The sequence below is a fragment of the Pleurodeles waltl genome, chromosome 12, assembly GCF_031143425.1.
Source record: "Pleurodeles waltl isolate 20211129_DDA chromosome 12, aPleWal1.hap1.20221129, whole genome shotgun sequence".
Lineage (NCBI taxonomy): Eukaryota > Metazoa > Chordata > Amphibia > Caudata > Salamandridae > Pleurodeles > Pleurodeles waltl.
Genome location: NC_090451.1, coordinates 428,100,100 through 428,120,342, shown reverse-complemented (window position 1 = coordinate 428,120,342; position 20,243 = coordinate 428,100,100).

The following is a 20,243-nucleotide window of genomic DNA, read 5'->3' as shown; positions in this document are numbered from 1 at the left end:
CAACCTGAACAAGACTGGTGGTGGGCCCCCACCTCCTCTCCCTGAGTTAATATCCTGGGAGGAGAAGGTCTTGGACACCATGCATCCAGAGGGCCTTACTGGTATTATCGGAGGTCTCGGCTCAGGTAAGTCAACAATACCCCCCAGGCACCAACCACTCCTGACCAGCATGCCTCCCCACCACCCACTACTCACCAATCCACCCCATCCAACACTACTGTACCCCAATCACCCCACACCACTCCCCTGCATGCCACCCCACCCCTCTCCCACCATCCTCACACATTCCCCACCCAAATGCATGGATAACAATCACAATGTGAGGAACCACAACTCCCACAATGCATCACTCCCTACACTGCAAAAGAATCACACTCCTACTTCACAGTGGAACACCTGCATAGACAACCATACAATAGCTCATACCTACTGGTTGCTACAACAGTGTCCCAACACATGGCAATGACAGCAATGCCAATCACCATCCACAACCCAGCATGCCCACGGCTGACCCACGGCTGACCCAAGCGACCTGAAGAACTTCCGCCCCATCTCGCTCCTCCCCTTCCCTGCCAAGGTAATAGAGAAGACCATCAACAAACAGCTTACCAACTTCCTGGAAGACACCAACAACCTTCTCGACCCTTCACAATCCGGATTCCGAACCAACCACAGCACTGAAACCGCCCTCATCTCAGTCACAGACGACATCAGAACCCTGATGGACAACGGTGAAACAGTCGCCCTCATCCTCCTCTACCTCTCGGCTGCCTTCAACACCTTCTGTCACCGCACCCTCATAACCCGCCTCCGCTCCACCGGGATCCAAGGCCAGGCCCTGGACTGGATCGCCTCCTTCCTCTCCAACCGCTCTCAAAGAGTCTACCTCCCACCTTTTCGCTCAGACCCCACCGAGATCATCTGCAGCGTCCCTCAAGGCTCCTCGCTCAGCCCGACACTCTTCAATGTCTACATAAGCCCCCTCGCCGACATCGTACGCAAGCACAACATCATCATCACCTCCTACGCCAACGACACTCAACTTATACTTTCCCTCACCAAGGACCCTGCCAGCGCTAAGACCAACCTACAAGACGGCATGAAGGACGTCGCAGATTGGATGAGGCTCAGCCATCTAAAACTGAACTCAGACAAAACGGAAGTCCTCATCCTCGGCAACACCCCGACCGCATGGGACGACTCCTGGTGGCCCACGGCCCTTGGCACCGCACCGACCCCCTCAGACCACGCCCGCAACCTCGGCTTCATCTTGGACCCTCTTCTCACCATGACCAAACAAGTCAACGCTGTGTCCTCCTCCTGCTTCCTCACCCTCCGCATGCTCCGCAAGATCTTCCGCTGGATCCCCACCGACACCAGAAAAACCGTGACCCACGCCCTAGTCACTAGCCGCCTGGACTACGGCAACACCCTTTATGCTGGGACCACCGCAAAACTCCAAAAACGTCTGCAACGTATCCAAAACGCCTCCGCCCGCCTCATCCTCGACGTACCCCGCAACAGCCACATCTCCGCCCACCTGAGACACCTACATTGGCTCCCAGTCAGCAAAAGGATCACCTTACGACTTCTCACCCACGCACACAAAGCCCTCCACGACAAGGGACCTGAATACCTCAACCGACGCCTTAGCTTCTACGCCCCCACCCGTCTCCTCCGTTCCACCGGCCTCGCGCTCGCTGCCGTTCCTCGCATCCGCCGCTCCACGCGGGTGGGAGGTCTTTCTCCTACCTGGCAGCCAAGACCTGGAACACCCTCCCCACCAGCCTCAGGACCACCCAGGACCACTCCGCATTCCGGAGACTCCTCAAGACCTGGCTCTTCGAGCAGCAGTAACCCCCTTCCCCCTAGCGCCTTGAGACCCGCACGGGTGAGTAGCGCGCTTTATAAATGTTAATGATTTGATTTGATTTGACCATGCCACATAGAAACCATGGCACAATACCCATACACAAATCAAAGTCTGCAGTGCTGCAGGTGTCATTGCCATCGCGGGGACCCAAGTCGAGCCACAGCATGCACCACACCATGACAATGACGACTACACATCCACATACAAACTCTCCCCCTTTCCATCCACAGGTAACCCTGCCACTGCCACCCAGCAGAGGATGCCAGGGTCAGACAGCCCTCCCCAGGATGAAGGCCCCAGGAGATGTCTGGATAGGGACAAGTTGCCTGGGCCATCTGGGGTAACTAGACAGTCCACTCCCAGCAGCTCCACCTTGGACACACCAGACTCCCCCTCCCATGTGGCTACAATACCTCCTCAGCCAGCCCTTCCTCCCCAAACCTGTGCCCCAGGGACCTCTCAATCTGAAGAGTGCTCCACAGTACAGGGGCAAGAGTCAAGGGCACACACCCCAGACAATGAAGGGCCTGGAGCTACTGGGAGTGGGCACACTGTGCCAGGGGCACAGACACAGGGTGCTAGGGGTAGTGGGATAGGATCTGTGTACCAAGGGACTGGGCAGCCACATCACCAGACTGACAACACCTGAATGGCTAGGAAGCCCTCACCCAAGTCCTGGGTGCATGCCACAAAACCCAGGACAATATGGCCCAGATCCTCGCCACCTTGCAGGAAACCTAGAGGCTACAGAGGGAACACCATTAGGAAGCCATGCAGCAGTGGCAGAACCACAATGCCACCATGTCTTCCTAAGCAAGGGTGTTGAAGGAACTCACCACCATCCTTCATGAGTCCATCTCCCAACAGCAGGCCCCTTCCAAAAGCCATATCCCATCTAAGTCCTCCACGTCAGTGGCAGCTAGTGGAATGGAGGCCCTGCCACAGGATCTGCAGGACACCAGCACCCCTCTCCCTGTAGCTGAGGAGCCCACACGCAAGCGAGGACGTCCAAGCAGACATCCTGCTGGAACTGATGCCAAAACCAAGACCACTGCCAGGAAGTGACCCTCTCCTGAACATTCTCCCTTGTGTGTCACTGAGACACTGTGTTGACTGTCCACTGTCATCTCTCCGTTCTCCATGGCCTCCATACTGGACTTCGACTACCCACAGCTGGCCTAAGTACTCCGTTGATCCCACCCGCCATGACCCCACTCATCACACCTTGCACTTGTACCTCCCTAATAAACACCATTAAGCAAAGTTACTGCCTACGTCTTTATTGTAATGAGTACAAAAGATACTGCCACTACATATGCAACAGTCAACCCAATGTCCTGCCAATGTATGTGAGAGTGACAGAGGGGGAGCAATATGCAGCAAGGATTACAGTGGAGCAGGCAGTGGCTGGAGAGATGTGTCAAGGGAGGCAACAGATGAGGCAGGGACCAGAGTGCACCACAACAATGTACTGAAAGTAGAACCAGACAGGGACATCAATCATTGTAGGAGTCACATATGCCAACTCAACAAACCTGCACTGTAAGTACAGGAACCCAAGGCTAAAATGGCAAGTCAAGTCCCAAAACATATGACCATAGCAAACCTACATTCCCAAGACATACTTCCCCAATAGTCCCTCCCTCACAGCAAACAGAGCCAGACGTGAGGCAGTTCCCACTGCCACAAACAGTAATGTTGCACAGCCTCCCAATATCTCATGCAGGATAGGATGCAATTCAGAGGATACCATCTAGTGTAGCACACATTTTGCACTGGATCTGGCAGTTCAAGGAACAATGGTCATGCACATAGATGTCACAAGTGCAGCAACATAACAGCAGGCTGAGAATAGCACTGACCTGTGCACAGTAGGAACCCAACTCATGGTCACATGTAGCCCACTCCCCAACCCACCATGAGTCAGAGCAGCACATAATACCTCCAGTGATTACAGACACCAGGTGGTAGCATGGCACAAGGCGGATAGTTGTACAAGTCACATTCCATACATTTGACACATACCTGTATCTCAGAGGAAGTATTGTTGTATCATCTCTGCTCTGGAGGCAGCTGCATCCTCATCTTCCTCCTCATCACTCCCCATGTCCCCTTCATCAGCCACTGGGACAGCTGCCACCTCCTCTGCATCCAGCAATGGGATGTGACGTCTTAGTGCCAGATTGTGTAGCATGCAGCAAGCAATAATGATCTGGCACACTTTCTGTGGTGTGTAGAGTAGGGTGTCTTCAGAGATGTGGCGACACCAGAATCTGGCCTTCAGCAGGCCAAAGGTACTCTCATTGACCCATCTTGTCCTACCATGGGCCTCATTGTAATGTCTTCAACAGCTGCAGTCGGTTGTCTCACGTGTGTCAGAAGCCATGGAAGGTTGGGATAGCCAGAGTCACCTGTGTGCACACAGGTAAGAGCCATGTCAAGACTGGGAGGGTGATAGGGCAGGTTGTGAAGAGTTGAGAGCAGAGCGGCACACATATAAAAGGATACATACTGATGAGCCAGGCCCAGTCCCTCTGTAGTGGTGCCATGATGTTTGGGACAGAGCTATTCCGCAGAATGTAGGAGTCATGTGCAGACCCAGGGACCCTGGCCGTCACTTGTGTGATATATTGGTCAGCAAGACACACCACCCGCACATTGGTGGAATAAAGGTTTTATGGCTCCTATACACTTGTTCACTCCTCATGGGTGGCAACAGGGTAATGTGGGTGTCATCTATGGCCCCTAACACATGGGGGGCATATGCCATATTGTAGAAGGCAGCTTTGCCAGTGGCCAAATCAGCAAGTTGTGGGAACCTGATGTAGCTGGGCAGATGTTGTAGCAAGGCACATAGGACATCCTTCAGGACGTTGCTGAGCATGGGCTGTGGCATCCCTGTTGCCAAGCCCAATGTAACCTGGAACAACCCTCAGGCTAGGAAGTAGAGGGACTGACACCTGTACTGTGGGAGGGATGGCATTGGGATGACGAATGGCAGGCAATAGATCTGGGTCTCCAGCTCCATGATGATCTGATAGTTCAGACGATAGGTCTGAATGACATGACGCTCTTCCAGGGTGGCAAGGTTGACTAGGGGCCTGTACACCAGAGCATTCCTCATCCTCAACCTTCCACTGTAATGCAAAAGGGGGGGAGTAGAAACCATGCTGTGCAACATTAACTGAATGGACGTAGTTGAGCTGCGCACAGGGCAGCAAATGTCAACCATGACGCACCTTAAATGCACCCTCAATACACATTGCACATGTAAAATGGCAGCCGACTGTCCTGCATGCACAGGATAGTTGGAAGTGAGCTAATCCCACTGGCATAACACGTCATGGCAGTAGGCGGTCTCAACCGCTGTGCAACTCCTCATTGGTTAACATGGTTGCCTCTGGGAGACAGGAGCGTTGACGGTGATGTCCGCGGCAGTGGTGACCACCATTTCATGTGCTTATGTTCCCTTGACTTCTGACACTTGTGCACAGAAGTCCTCCACTGATTGTGCTGCTGTGTTCTGACTTTAGTAGCCAAGTTGCCACGTCCTGCAGGAGATAGGGCCCCAGTCTTCACCCAGGAGGAATTGGAGAAGCTAGTGGAGCAGGGCGTACCCCTGTATGAACAGTTGTATAAGGCACCAGAGCAGCAGGTTAGGCCAGTGTGACTGTCCTGTTTGTGAGTGGTGCACATAGAAATGGGGGCCTTGGGACGACACAGTGTGACTGGAGAATGGTCATGGGTGAGGAGTCTGAGGCTACGTGGATTGATGACATGTGAGTGTGGTAGTATGATGTGTGCTGTCCACTGCTGTCCCTGTCATGCCACTCTACATGATTTTGTCATTCTGTCTGTGTCACCCAAGCAGGTCTGCACCCATCAGAAGAAGGGGATATGGCGTGCCATCGCGAAGCAAGTGTGGACCCTGGTGGTCCATGCCGGTGGAGCACCCAATGCAGAAAGAGGTTGGAGGACCTGAGACGCTGGGTCCGGAAGATCGCGGAGGCTCAGCTGGGGATGTCCTTCCAATGTGGGAGGGGTGCCCTTCTGACCCTGACCCCCCTAATGGCCCACATTTTGGCAGTGGCCTACCCTGAAGTTGGATGGGTGCTTGAGGGCAGCACAGCAGCCATAAGTGGGGGGAGTACTGTTGGAAATGGCCCTTCTGCAGGATTATCCCCAGACTTTTTGCCTTCCTCCTTCTCTTTTTCTGACCTCATTTTTGCAGGTTTCTAGACTCTGCGCACTGCTAACCAGTGCTAAAGTACATATGCTCTCTCCCTTTATACATGGTAACCTTGGATCATACCTGATTGGACTATTTGATTTACTTATAAGTCCCTAGTAATGTGCACTATATGTGCCTAGGGCCTGTAGATTAAATGCTACTAGTGGGCCTGCAGCACTGGTTGTGCCACCCACTTAAGTAGCCCCTTTACCTTGTCTCAGGCCTGCCATTGCATGGTCTGTGTGTGCAATTTCACTGTCACCTCGACTTGTCATTTAAAAGTACTTGCCAAGCCTAAACCTCCCCTTTATCCACATATAAGTCACCTCTAATGTGTGCCCTAGGTAACCACTAGAGGTGGGTGCGGTGTGGGGGAAAGGCCGGACATGTACCTGTGTAGTTTACATGTCCTGTTAGTGTAAAACTCCTAAATTCGTTTTTGCACTACTGTGAGGCCTGCTCCCTTCATAGGCTAACATTGGGGCTACCCTCATACAGTATTGAAATGGTAGCTGCTGATCTGAAAGGAGTAGGGAGGTCATACTTAGTATGGCCAGAATGGTAATACCAAAACCTGCTGACTGGTGAAGTTGGATTTAATATTACTATTCTAGAAATGCCACTTTTAGAAAGTGAGCATTTCTTTGCACTTGAATGTTTCTGTGCCTTACAATCCACGTCTGGCTGGGCTTAGTTGCCAGCTCCTTGTGCATTCACTCAGACACACCCCAAACACAGGGTACTCAGCCTCACTTGCATACATCTTCATTTTGAATGGGTCTTCCTGGGCTGGGAGGGTGGAGGGCCTGCTCTCACACAAATGACTGCCACACCCTCTACTGGGACCCTGGCAGACAGGATTGAACTGAAAGGGGACCTGGTGCACTTCTTAGCCACTCTTTGAAGTCTCCCCCACTTCAAAGTCATATTTGGGTATAAAACAGGGCCTCTGCCCTACCTCATCAGACACTTGCTGGAGAAGAAACCTGAACCAGAACCTGCATCCTGCCAAGAAGAACTGCCTGGCTGCCTAAAGGACTCACCTGTCTGCTTTCTACAAAGGACTGCTGCCTTGCTGTTGCCATGCTGCCTTGCTGAACTCTTGCCTTGCTGCTGAAGTGCTCTCCAAAGGCTTGGATAGAGCTTGCCTCCTGTTCCCTGAAGTCTCAGGAACAAAAAGACTTCTCTTTTTCATTTGGACACCTTGTGCGCCGCAAAATTAGACGCACAGCTTGCTCTGCAGTGAAAAATTCACTGCACGCCGATCTGTAAAGACGCCGCTCGACGCGACGCCTGCGGTGCGACCGGAACTTCGACGCACGGCCTCGCCTGGACAACGCCGCCCGACTCCAGAAAGGAAATCAACGCAACGTCTGCTGTGAGGGAGAAGATTCCACGCACAGCCCACCGGAACGACGCGCAGCCGGAAAACAAGCCTAGGATTGCACGCACAGACCCCGGGACATCTGGTAATCCTGCAAACCACAGGAAAACGACGCACGACTTCCCCGTGTGAAAAATAACGATGCAAGTCTGTGTGTGCCGGGGAGAAATCGACGCACACACCATTTTTCCACGTATCTCTTCTTCTGCGGCCCATTGCGGAGATTTACCACTTGAAACCAGGTACTTTGTGCTTGAAAGAGACTTTGTTTGCTTTTTAAAGACTTAAGACACTTTGGTGGTCATTCCGACCTAGGCGGGCGGCGGTTGCCGCCCGCCCGTCGGAATCCGCCTGAATACCGCCCCGCGGTCAATTGACCGCGAGGGGTATTCTGACTTTCCCGCTGGGCCGGCGGGCGATCTGATTCAGATCGCCCGCCGGCCCAGCGGGAAAGCGCCTTCCACAAGGAAGCCGGCTCGGAATCGAGCCGGCGGAGTGGAAGGCGTGCGACGGGTGCAGCAGCACCCGTCGCGCTTTTCAGTGTCTGCATCGCAGACACTGAAAAGCCTAGTTGGGCCCTGTTAGGGGGCCCCGCGACCCCCCCTACCGCCATCCTGTTCATGGCGGCTTTCCCGCCATGAACAGGATGGCGGTAGGGGGGGTCAGAATCCCCTCGGCGGCGCAGCGAGCTGCGCCGCCTTGGAGGATTCTAAGGGTCAGTGGAAAACCGGCGGGAGACCGCCGGTTTTCCCGTTCTGACCGCGGCCAAAGCGCCGCGGTCAGAATGACCAAGGGAACACCGCCGGCCTGTCGGCGGTGCTCCCGCCCCCGTTGGCCCTGGCGGTAGGGAACCGCCAGGGTCAGAATGAGGGCCTTTATATCACTTTTCAGTGATATCTCTACAATTTCACATTGCATCTTTATTCGTTTTGACCTGCAATTATCCAGATAAATATTATATATTTTTCTAAACACTGTGTGGTTTATTTTTGTGGTGCTATATTGTGTTATTGTATGATTTATTGCACAAATACTTTATACATTGCCTTCTAAGTTAAGCCTGACTGCTCGTGCTAAGCTACCAGAGGGTGGGCACAGGATCATTTGGATTGTGTGTGACTTACCCTGACTAGAGTGAGGGTTCTTGCTTGGACAGAGGGTAACCTGACTGCCAACCAAAAAACCCATTTCTAACAAGTACACACTCTCACTTGCAATATGTGTTGACATAGTTGCTTTGGGTCAGCACTATTGGGAAGCTGTAGCATGGGTACTAGTTAGATTCATGTCCGCTATGGGTTTTAGACAACCAGGTAGGATTGGCATCATAGATTTGTGGACATGCCATGCAGTCAATAAATACAGGAGCATTTACCTTCAATGTGATATCTGTGTTGTCACCTACTGCCAAGATGAGCTAGGCATCTTAAGCCAACAGTATCATTGCATCTGGGGTGTCAGGACATTGTAATCAGTTCTTGCCAGTCACTGAGCCAGGGGTGAATGTAGTCCTCAATCTGCTGTCAGGTATTGCATGCGTAGTGAGGTAAGGTGGGCCAAAATGTCACTGTGCAAATTTACAATGGTCTAGTAGGCATGCCAACTACCCATGCAGAATTCAGTTGGTTCTGTAGTCCAGGAATGATGTGTCTCAACAGGCATGTGAAGTTGGCAGGTACTGGGCAGGTGCAGCGGGTATGCGTCTCATCATGTACATGATTTCATCTGTATCATCGTCAGCGGTACACATATGCATTGTTGTGGTTTCCTCCATGGTATTTCATTGTGGTGGCTTGTGTAGATGAGGGCATAGTGTGTCATGGCATGGCATCAGAAGATGATGTAGTTACTCTGTGTGACTACTGTGCTGGCATTGATTGATTGCACCCTGTCTCTCTCTCTCCCAACCTCACTCGCTCCCTCTCCTCCTCTGTCTTTGTGTGCATCAGCATCATCTGGCGAAGGAGAAGGGGCACTGGCGAGTGGGGAAGCTGCAGCCCACGGGACCCAGGAGACTGATACCAGTGGAGCAGAGGGGACCAGTGGGATGGAGGGTGAGAGAGATGCCACGGTGAGACAGGATCAGCCACTACATCATCAGATTCCTCCTCCGATGGCGGCTCCCTGGTGGACCCATCTGGGCCCATGCCTGCATCATCCTTGTCCGTCACCCCTTACCCGCACCGGCCTCCCTGTAGCTCCCTACCCAGTTGTCCATGCCTGCTCACCCCAGAGGGTGTCACTTCTACCCCTGCCCCAGTAAGCCCTGCTGCCGTCAATGAGGAGGCTATTGACCTCCTGAGGTCCTTCTCTATTGGGCAGTCGAACCATGTGAATGCCATTCAGGGACTGTCATCCGAGATGCAGCAGACCAATGCATTCCTGAAAGGCATTCAAGGAGCCCTGTCTGTCCTGCAGAGATAATTTCAGGCTCTGGCCTCCTGCTTGACGGCAGTCTGTGTCTCTTCTTTTTCCATCTCCCCTCCAGCTAACTGTGCCCAAACCCACATCCCTCTCCACTCACCCATTCAAGGTACACTTACTGACCCACATGCGTCCACATTAACAGACAGGGTACACAAGAACAGACATAAGTACCACAAACGTCACCACCGCCTTGCATACAAACCACATTCAGATGCAGATATGCCAACATTCACTCCCTTTACCAACTCCCCCACCACCTTCCCCCTCACAGGCACAACAACACTCACACCTGCAGTCAGCACCGCATCAGTCCCAGATCCTGCCACATGTGCCCTCAATGCCACCATCACCACAATATCAGACTCCCAAACATGCACCTCATACACCACATGTGCACACACCACGACAATCAACACCCCCACATGCAGCACATCTATCCTAGCTGCAGACACCACCCCAACATTCACTCACACATCCCCCCTTCATCTCCCTGCATCTCCTCCCCCACCTCCCAGGACACCTAAACACCCACACTCATCCGCCCAACAGTCACCCAGTACACATGTCACCCACCCACGCACCTGCATCCAAGGCACCTCCATGTACACACCTCTCAACCATACTTTCTGCCTCCACTCCCAAACGTCCTTCCCACGATCTACCTTGTGCCCCTAACTGAGTTTTCCCTGTTACCCACCACTGTCCCAGTCCCTGTTTCCCCACGTGCCTTGCTTCCCTTCCCAATCCCCTGCATTCCACCTCCCAGGCCTCCACTGGTTGTCACCATGCTCCTCCCCGCCTAAGACGTCCACCCCCACCAAGTCCGCAGTTACCCCCCAAACCCAAGCCAAGCCCACTCCCTCAACTTCCAAGGCCAAGCCCAAACCCCCCACCCTCCCGGCTAAACCACCCCCTTCCAGAGGCAAGCTTAAGGACCCCCGTCCAAGCCCAGTCCAAAGGACACCCCACTCCGAGCCCAATCCCCCACCCTGCCCCCCTTTACCCCTAAGGTGCCTGCATGCCCCATTGATGCCCCTGCCCTGGGGAGGCTAGCACTTTACAGTCAGGAGTCAAGTTGGGGTGTCATTCTGTGCCCAGTGTGCACTACAGGACTTTTGGACTAGCACTTGAGCCCCTTTGTACATAGTTATCTCTTACAGTTTTTTGTTTTTTAATATATCTGCAACACTGCACCATTGGTGTCAATGGTAACAACCTTGTCCTGACTTTCCTTCAACATGTATGTGTGGTGACTGTGCGATTTTGTGTGTGTGTTGTGTGTGTGTACTAATGTCCTTCCCTCCAGTGTGTGCTAGGCTGGTGTACTTATGGTTGGTGTTTTGGTCGGCGTCGCTGGTCCTGGAGGTCCATGGCCTTAGGAAGACTTGCAATTCATGTGCCTATGTTCCTGAAGGTGAGTGTTCCTTTTTATGTTGTTTGTTTCCACCAGGCTTGTCGTGGCAGTGAGACCGCCCTGGAAATCCCGGCGGTGTGCAACCTCGTAATACGGTCGTGGGAAACTGCCTGACCCCCGGCCTGGAGAGGCATGCCACCGGCAGTGGCTGTCTGTCCACAGTAGTGGTTCGTACGGAAACCTTGCTGTGTTCTGCAGGTGCCTTCCCTGTACTCGTAGTATGGCGGTCTTCACCGTCCGGGCCTCGACGGTGCATCCACCATCTCCAAGGCAGCGGTCCACAAACTGCCAAGGTCGTAATGAGGGCCTGTGTCTCCTGCCTGAATCGGGCCTGATGGCACGTATGAGTGTACTGTTACTGCCTCTCCCTTCTGCCTAAATGGTCTGTTGTATTGCTGCAGCCTCTCCTGCCTTTCCTGCATGGTTGATTTGTTGCCTGCCCTTGTTTCCCCTGCCCTTCATTGTCTGTTGTGCTGCCACTCCTACCTGCCAAGTATGGTCAGCTTGTTGCTTCTGACCCTCATCCTTGCCCTCAGTTGGCCGAGTCTGTGCCCCTGATCTTTGCCTCCCCGCTCTGTTCTAATGAACAACTAGGTCGCTGACATTCTATATTTAGTATAAAAGTATGGCACACCTGCAGTCATCTTGATTTAATGAAAACTGTAATACTTTCTTTTAAAATTTTAAAAGTCAGGGGGTCTTTTTCCCATGGAAATTTTGATTAGTATTCTAAAAAACTAAAATAATGACACATTTTCTGAGTTCTCAAATAGTGACAAATTGCTTTTAAATGATTTGCTCTATTTATGTTTTTTTATCCAGTTGATCACTTGTTTATTTGTTGCTCTTAGGGGAGAGGATTTGGTGTCACGGCCAGAGTTGCCGAATTTGCAACTGTGGAACCAGGTTCAAGTTTCACGGTCGGATCAACATCCTGTGATTCTGAAAAAATCACTCAATCTCCCCATGCCTAAAACCAAAATGAATGTGTCCTTGTGTATTGTAACTAATGTTCATGTAAAGCACTCAAGTACCTTCGGGTCAAGTCTGCACTGTATAAAACTGATAAAAAAAGAAATACGCAGTTTTTATAGTTCGGTAATTGAGCAATACCTAGGACATGTTTGGGTGATATCCGGGCTACATTTTGACTCTTTTTCCCTCTAGTGGCCATTTTGGGAGACTTTTTTGTTATGACGCTCCCTAATTTTCTCATTTACTGCAGTAGCCTCAATAGAAAATGCTTTCAATTTTCCACTATGATTACATCAAGATGGCATTCTGATGCGCCATACTTTTGCCATAAAGTCAGAATGGTAGCACTCTAGTTGCTCATTAGAACACACCGGTAAAGCTGCTGATCACTAGGTATTGAACTGGCAGTCTGTTGCTGGTGTTTAAATTGCATGCTTCGTTCTGCATTTTAGAATATTTTAATGAAAGAAAAGAGGAAGATATCTGAGAACTCATTATCAAATGTGTTCTAATTTTTGCTTTCTACAGTACTAAACATAATTTCTCTGACAAAATGACCCCCCTCATTTTGTTCCTTTCGAAATTAAATGTTTTACGTTTTACCAGTTGATTCAATCAAGATGGCTTCAGGTGTGCCACACATTTGTAATACTTAAGACTGCAGTAGAAGTCAGGGTTATCAACTGAGATGGACCATTTGTATGCTCTTTTTGTGAGATCCACAGGTCTTCTTCCCTGCATGAAGATTAACTATAAAGTTGGGTAACAATATGTCACCATTAATTTATAGTGTTCCAAATTTGGCCACACAATGAGAACCCAAACTGGAAATAAAGTTAAAGTGTTTTATTTCAAATTAACCCTAAGGTTAATGTAAAAAATACTATAAAAATATAGGATAGTAATTGGGTAACCACATTTTCTGAAGAAATTTAGGTGAATTAGCATAAGACATACCAGAAATTCTGTCACAGCAATACTAAATGAAAGAAGCAAGATTTGGTGCTCAGAAAATAATCATTGATCAGTTATCAATGTTCATTGCTTAGGGATCTTTGTTCAAGTGCTTTACAATAGGTATGTCTGAAAAGACCAAAGCATAATTAGAATAATAATATTGAATGTGTTCTTGTTCATACAAAAGGCTTATCAACAGGCTACAAGTAGCAGCATAAGTCATTGGAATATGGTGATAAATTATCACTTCTGCAGCTGATGCAGGTAATTGCGTACAAATGTAATAATTCTTTATATCCATAGTGTAAATATACTCATAAAGCAATTTATAATACAGGTTTGATGAAAGATGTCCTACATGTAATTCTTTCTCGCTCAGTGAACGCTTTCTATTGTCAGTAGGAGCTGAGTTATTAGAGGCACTTGTGGATCCAAATGTTTTCAATACTAGAAGGTGTAGGTAAGGCCTGTCATATAAACAAAGCAATCATTACTACAACTGTTAGAATTAACATTCCTTTACATATGTAGTTGTGTCTATTATTATTGTTTCTATGTCCCATAGCTTCTCTCAATTCAGACTATAAAATGTAGCAGTAGCATCAGCAATAGTCTCTGTAGTTTTTCAATTGAGCAAAGCCTCAACAAGAAGTTGTATTTGCAGCATAAATTGCTATTTTTGTTAGTCTTCCTTAACCCTACTCCGTGTCCTTCTAAATGAAAACCTTACAATGAATTCTGCAAACTCGGACCTTGGAACTCTTCTTTATTCCCTACAAAATCATCAAATGTCTTTAATAAATGCACAGTTCAAATTCAGAATATTGGGCTTCATTATGACCCTGGCGGGGATAAGACCGCCAGGACCGTGATGGAGGTCAGACCGTCCGGCCTCCACATTATGACCTTGGTGGAGCTGCCACAGTCGGACCACCGGCACCGCGAATTACGGGCAGTGGAAAGCGCAACGGGTGCTGCTGCAACCGCCGCACCACCATATTTCCGCCAGCTCGATTACAAGCTGGCGTAAAAGTTAAGGCTCTGTTCACTCAGGGCCAGTGGGTGGAAATGCTGTTTTTGGCCACCGGCGCTGCAGTGAACTCGTAATAGGGTGGGCCATGTTCTGACTGCACTGGCGATGAGGTGGCGGAACGAGTTTGGCGGGCGGCCTCCGCAGCTTGCCAAACTCGTAATAAGGGCCATAATGTCTCAGTCTATCTAGTGACAATGCAGTTTCAAAGCTCAAAATGTTTAGTTCAAGGAGGCTCAGCTGGATCTGGATTGTTACAACAAAAGATTCCGAATTCTCTCTCCCAGTCATTGGCAGCAAGATATGTCCATTAAGGGTAGGCTTACCTCCGGCAGGTTACACTTGCCCTCTTTGAACTCTGGACTACTGCACCTTCACCATCACTGTCACTTTGGTCAGATTCCTCAGTATCATTTGGAAATGCTTGTGGAAATTGTACTTCAGGCACAGTCTGTTCTCTTGGCCACTGGTCTCCAGGCACAACTCATTTTGCTACAGCACTAGGTCCTTGTCAGCATCTGAATGTTGCGCAGTTAACCTCTCTTGATGCGACCCTTCTGTACCGACTTGACCTGTTGACTCACTCAGACCCCTCTCAGACTGAACATGTGCCATGCCAGTCACTTGCTCATTCCCAACACCTTGACTACCCTGCTTCCTTCAATTCACTGTTATTTGCCCTTCAGGGAAAGGTGCTGTTGTATCATCAGGGGACATGGGACTCTACGTGTGTGCACTATGAGTCCCCTCCTCACTTCACAGCAGCTGTAGTGACCAATATCACCTGGAATGGACCCTTCCACTGTGGCTCCAAGCATGCCTTGCACACGTACGTCTTAACCATAACCCAGTCACTGGGGCTAAGGCCATGGTACTGTTCTCATTGAGGCTGCACTGTAGCCTCTCCAACTTAATGAAACACAGAACAAACTACATAAGCCAGTCTTGTCATTAATCAAGAATCATGCCATCTGTAATGTTCACAAGAGTATTTGCAGGCACAGCTGGTAATCTCATGGCTTTCCCATGATGATTTTGTGGGGTGACACTTTAGCCAGTCTGGATTTCAGCATTTCATTTATCTGCTGAACAAGACCAGAAGCCTCCAGTTGATAGCTGCAATGTAGTCTCTGTTCCACTTGCAATGCTGCCACAGTAATTTCAGGACCTCATTATTGAGATGAGTTCCTCAGTCTGACTCCAGAGAAGTCGGGAACCTAGAATGTGGAATGAGCTTTCCTAGTAACAACTTTGTTACTGTGAGACTGTAATTTTTCCTAGTCGGGTAAGCTTCCACCCAACAAGAGAAAACACAGACAATAAACAAGATATATCTTAGTCCATTACACAGACAACTCAATAAAATATAAATGCATACTGTTGAAAGGTCTTCCTGATCTCCCTATGTGACTCAGTGTTACTGCAGTTCGTTTGCCTATATCTATCTGTTGACATGTAACACATCTGTGACACAATTCTTCCGCCATCAGTCTAAACCTAGAGTTCAACCATGTCTGTCAAAACAATCTGACTGTTGCATCACATCCCACATGTGTTGGACTCTGGTAATGTCTTGCCATAGGTGGTAACAAGCTATCTAGCAACACAGGTCTTCTATCATTTGATACCCAAATATCATCCTTATCTCTTTTGACACATCCTGCTCTGATCCATCGTTGCTGTTCAGCTTCTGATACATCTTCATGTAATCTCTTAACTTCCTCCCATGTATCTGGTGCAGTTAACAAGTGATTTTAATTAGTCTCATCTATTCCTTCACCTTGTTATTCACCATTGAAAGCATGTGCATTTAAGGCACAGTATCTGTCTACTGCATCTGCATATTTATTTCCCACAGTCACATAGTCAGTTTCCTTGTGGTGTGCTGAGCACTTCACAACAGCAATTTCAGCAGACAACTGTAATGCCTTCAATAGATTATACACTCTCTCGCCATTCCTTATGGGAGAGCAAGAGAAGGTCATAAACCCCTCCTGCAACCATAACTGTCCTCAGTCATGAACAACACCAAAGCAATGCTGACTATCTATGGAAATTGTCACCTTCAGGTGGTCTGAAACACAGCATGCTCTTGTAAGGGCAGTCAATTCAGCTACTTGTGCCGAAAAGACTCCTTGAAGCCAAGAAGCTTCAACCACACCTGAGACAGTACAGACTCCGTAGGCAGCTCTCAGGTTTCCTTCATGGTCTCTTAAGTAGGAGCCATCAACAAATTTGGCTTAGTGCACAGTTCAGGTATATCTAGACAGTCATGCTCAATTTCATCTTCAACTTTTGCATCATTTACGGGCAAATGCAATAAATTTGCAGGATTCAATGTTGCACACCTTTTGAGATTCACATTAGGCGCAACTAGGATTATCTGCTCATAGTGTGCCAATCTACTGCTTGTGTGGTGTTGGGTTTTAGTTTGAGTTAACAAAATCTCTACAGAGTGTTGAAAAAAATATTCAAAGAACGACCCATCACAATGCTCTTGCACTGGTTGATGCAGATATTGGTGGTCGTGACTGCTTTGAGATAGCTGGGCAACGGCAAAGCTACTGGGTCAAGTGAAGCTTTAAATTAAGCGACTGGCCTGTGAGTGCTTTCATGTAATTGTGTCAGCACTTCAAGAATTCAGCCTTCCCTTACCCTTTAGTACAAATAAAACCTATGTTGTAATCAGGTATTCCAGTGCAGAGGCACAACAGAGACTTTCTCTCATCTCTGAGAAGGCATGCATGCAAGTGCCATCCAATAGTACTGGATCTGAGACATCCTTGTGTCTCAGGCTCTGTAAAAGCTTGACCAAAAGGGAAAAGTTGGGAATCCATTGACAACAGTTGCCCACTGGTCCCCAAAACATCCTGACTTCTTTCTGAGTTGTTGTTTGATTCATTTTCAGAACAGCTGAAATTTTCTCTTGTGACACCTTCCTTGTGCCTTTTTCATAGTGATATCCAAGGTACAGGACATCTTTCTTACAATACTGCAATTTGGTCAGGGATACTTTATGTCCATTTTCAGCTAAGTGGTTCAAAAGGAAAATTGTTTCTCATCTGTAAGCTTCTTGCATGTTTGACGCTACCAATTGGTCGTCAATATACTGGATCAGTACTGAATGACAGGGCATCTTTAGGGTCTCCAGATTCTTTTTCAGAATCTGATTGAAAATAGATGGACTCTCAGTATTCACTTTAGGGAATCGGCACCATGCCAAAACATGACTGCCAAACCAGAAAATGAAGAGAAATTGGCTTTCCTCATGCAACGGTACAGAGAAAATGCTTGGCAAGGGCCAATCGAAGTGAATCACTCGGCTTCCTGTGGAATCTGGAACAAAAACTCAGCTGGATTTGGTACCACAGGACAACAAGGAACTACATTTTCATTGATCTTCCTCAGGTCTTGGACAATGCAGTATTTTCCTTTGGGCATCTACAGTCCCTCAATAGGTGAGTTACATTGACTATCCATAATCTCTTTAAGTATTCCTTGCTCCATCAAAAGTCCCAGTCTTTAGGTAGTGCTGTGTCTCTCAGATCCGCTGGTAAACCGTCACTAGTCAGCATGAGGTACAATCTGACATCTGTAGATTGATTCACAATTTTCAAAGCAACATCATCATTGTGAGTCTATATCTCTGTGCCTTTTGGAGTGCAATAGATAGAATAATTAAGTTTATACAAGAGGTCACATCCAAGCAGACTCACAGGACACGAATCACACACCACAAATCGGTGATTTTCTTCAAAGGACCCTATTTTTACAAATACAGTTTCTCTGACGGGGCTTGTCAATTGTATATGTGTAACTCCAACAACTTTGATTCTTTTTCTCGAGAGGGGTAGGTTGGGAGCCTCTGCTGTTCTCACAGTAGAGCAGGTAGTACCTGGGTCAATTAAAATGACACAGGAATGCCATTCAATTCACCATCCACGAATGGACCACTCTGGTCTACATCTAAGGATGCGCCAAGTACGCAATTTATCTCCCCTCTCAGTCACCATCATTGATACTGATCAGAATTGGTAATCCTCTTCTGTGAGGATCATGGAGTACTGATTCACAAAAGAACTGATATTTGCATTTGGGACTTGATTCAAATTTAATCTGGGAAAATGTGCTTTTTGGTGGGGCATTAGAGCTTTTGGAACCTGCATCGACTGACCATGGGGCACATTCCAATTTTACATTCCATGTCTCTGTAATAGGCCTGGGCATAGTGTGTGGATTCACACTACAAGGAACTCCATAAAGTGGCTAAAAAACTCCACTGTGCTATGTGGAGTTCCGCTAGTGGGTGGAGATCTCCATTGCACCCGTCCAATGCAAAGTATATACTTGTGTATAAAATCGTGCACTAATGGCATGTGTGCCATACTCTGTTGATGGTGTTGGGCCTTCAACATTCAATCTGAACCCAATCTTTGTAATCCACCACCCTTACACTTGATCTACCATATTTTGTATTTGATGTATTAGTGTGTATTTTTGTGTCTGACTATTTTTATGTTGCTTTAATTTTTGTGTGTTTTTTGTGACTTTTTGTATTTTTGTTTATTTTTCCCTTATTTCTTCTTCACTTTTCCCCCTCTTTCTTTTCTTCTCTTCTTCACCCTACCCCAGTACCCCACCCAGCACCATGGCAGAGCAGGGCAACAGCGGCCTCCTGCCTTGTGGGTGGCGCCACCGTTAAAAGTTGCAGCCTTGGGTGATCTACAGCAAGGTGGAGGCGGCAGCACTGTTTTTTTTATGTGCAGGGCCACCTCTCCTCCATGCTGGCAGAAGGCGGCAGGCCTGGGAGCAGTTACCCCCTGTGGGAGCATCAGCAGCCCTTAAATGTTTTCCGAATAGCATGCGGCTCCCATTCAGAGGTAAGTTACGTTTAGTTTACATTAAGAATATTATTTATTATGTGATCAAGTTAGAGCTAGGCAGGTGTTCAGCGTTACATCATCATACTCATAGGTAGGGACTTTCTTTGGATGATTATTTAAGAAGCCATAGCAAGACGACTCCTCTGTCCTCCTCTGTCCATAGTGAATTAGTGATATCAGTGAGTTAGAGTCCTCTGTGACTTTACGTAGCTCGTACAGTCCCAAGCAATTTCACAGTGATGCCAGTATGCATGCATTGCAAAAAAGGGAGATTGAGTTGGTCCATCAAGGGGATGGAGAAATGAGAATAGAAAGAAAGATCATTCATTGCAATGGAGTAGTTCCAAATGTAATTTTTGTTAAGGAAATTTGGAATAGGGATTTTAGGAGTGTAGCCAACTCAAAAATAGTTGATCATACTAGTATAGTACCATAGGGGATCTGATTTAGGTGCAATGTTTTTGCAATTCCCTTTCATATAATAATTTTGTGGAGCTTAACAGTACCACATGCATTCTTTATTTCTAATCTTATATCAGCACCCAAGGGCAAGAAAAGAGGCACTGCACCAGTGGGTCCAGCAGGAGCTGGGAGGCGCTGACCACCAGCGCCAATGCTGATGGCTCTACTCATCCCAGTAGGTCCTATTATTTAATATTATTTTTATTATTTCCCTAACTTTTACCTCTCCCCACTTTTATACTACTTTTAACTTTGCCTTCTTTACTTTTTTATACAGTCTCCCTTTTGTCCCACTCCCATATCCAAGTTTTGTTTAATTCCTGTTATGGCTGCATTATTTTTTTTATGTCTTTCATTGACCATTTTGTATTCCACTCCTTCATTGCTCTTCAGTGAGTCATCATCAATCATAGGCTATAGCTCTACCCTTCTATTACGCAAAGCATTTGGTTGGATTGACTACCTGACTTCTCTAACATTCCAACAAAATGCACTAAGTGATATTTTTGACAGAGGGCACTGCGGTACTAACCGAACTGTAAGGACTGCAGTTGCATTTTCTCGATTAAAAAAAATTAATAATGTGAGGTGTACCTAGAATCTAAAA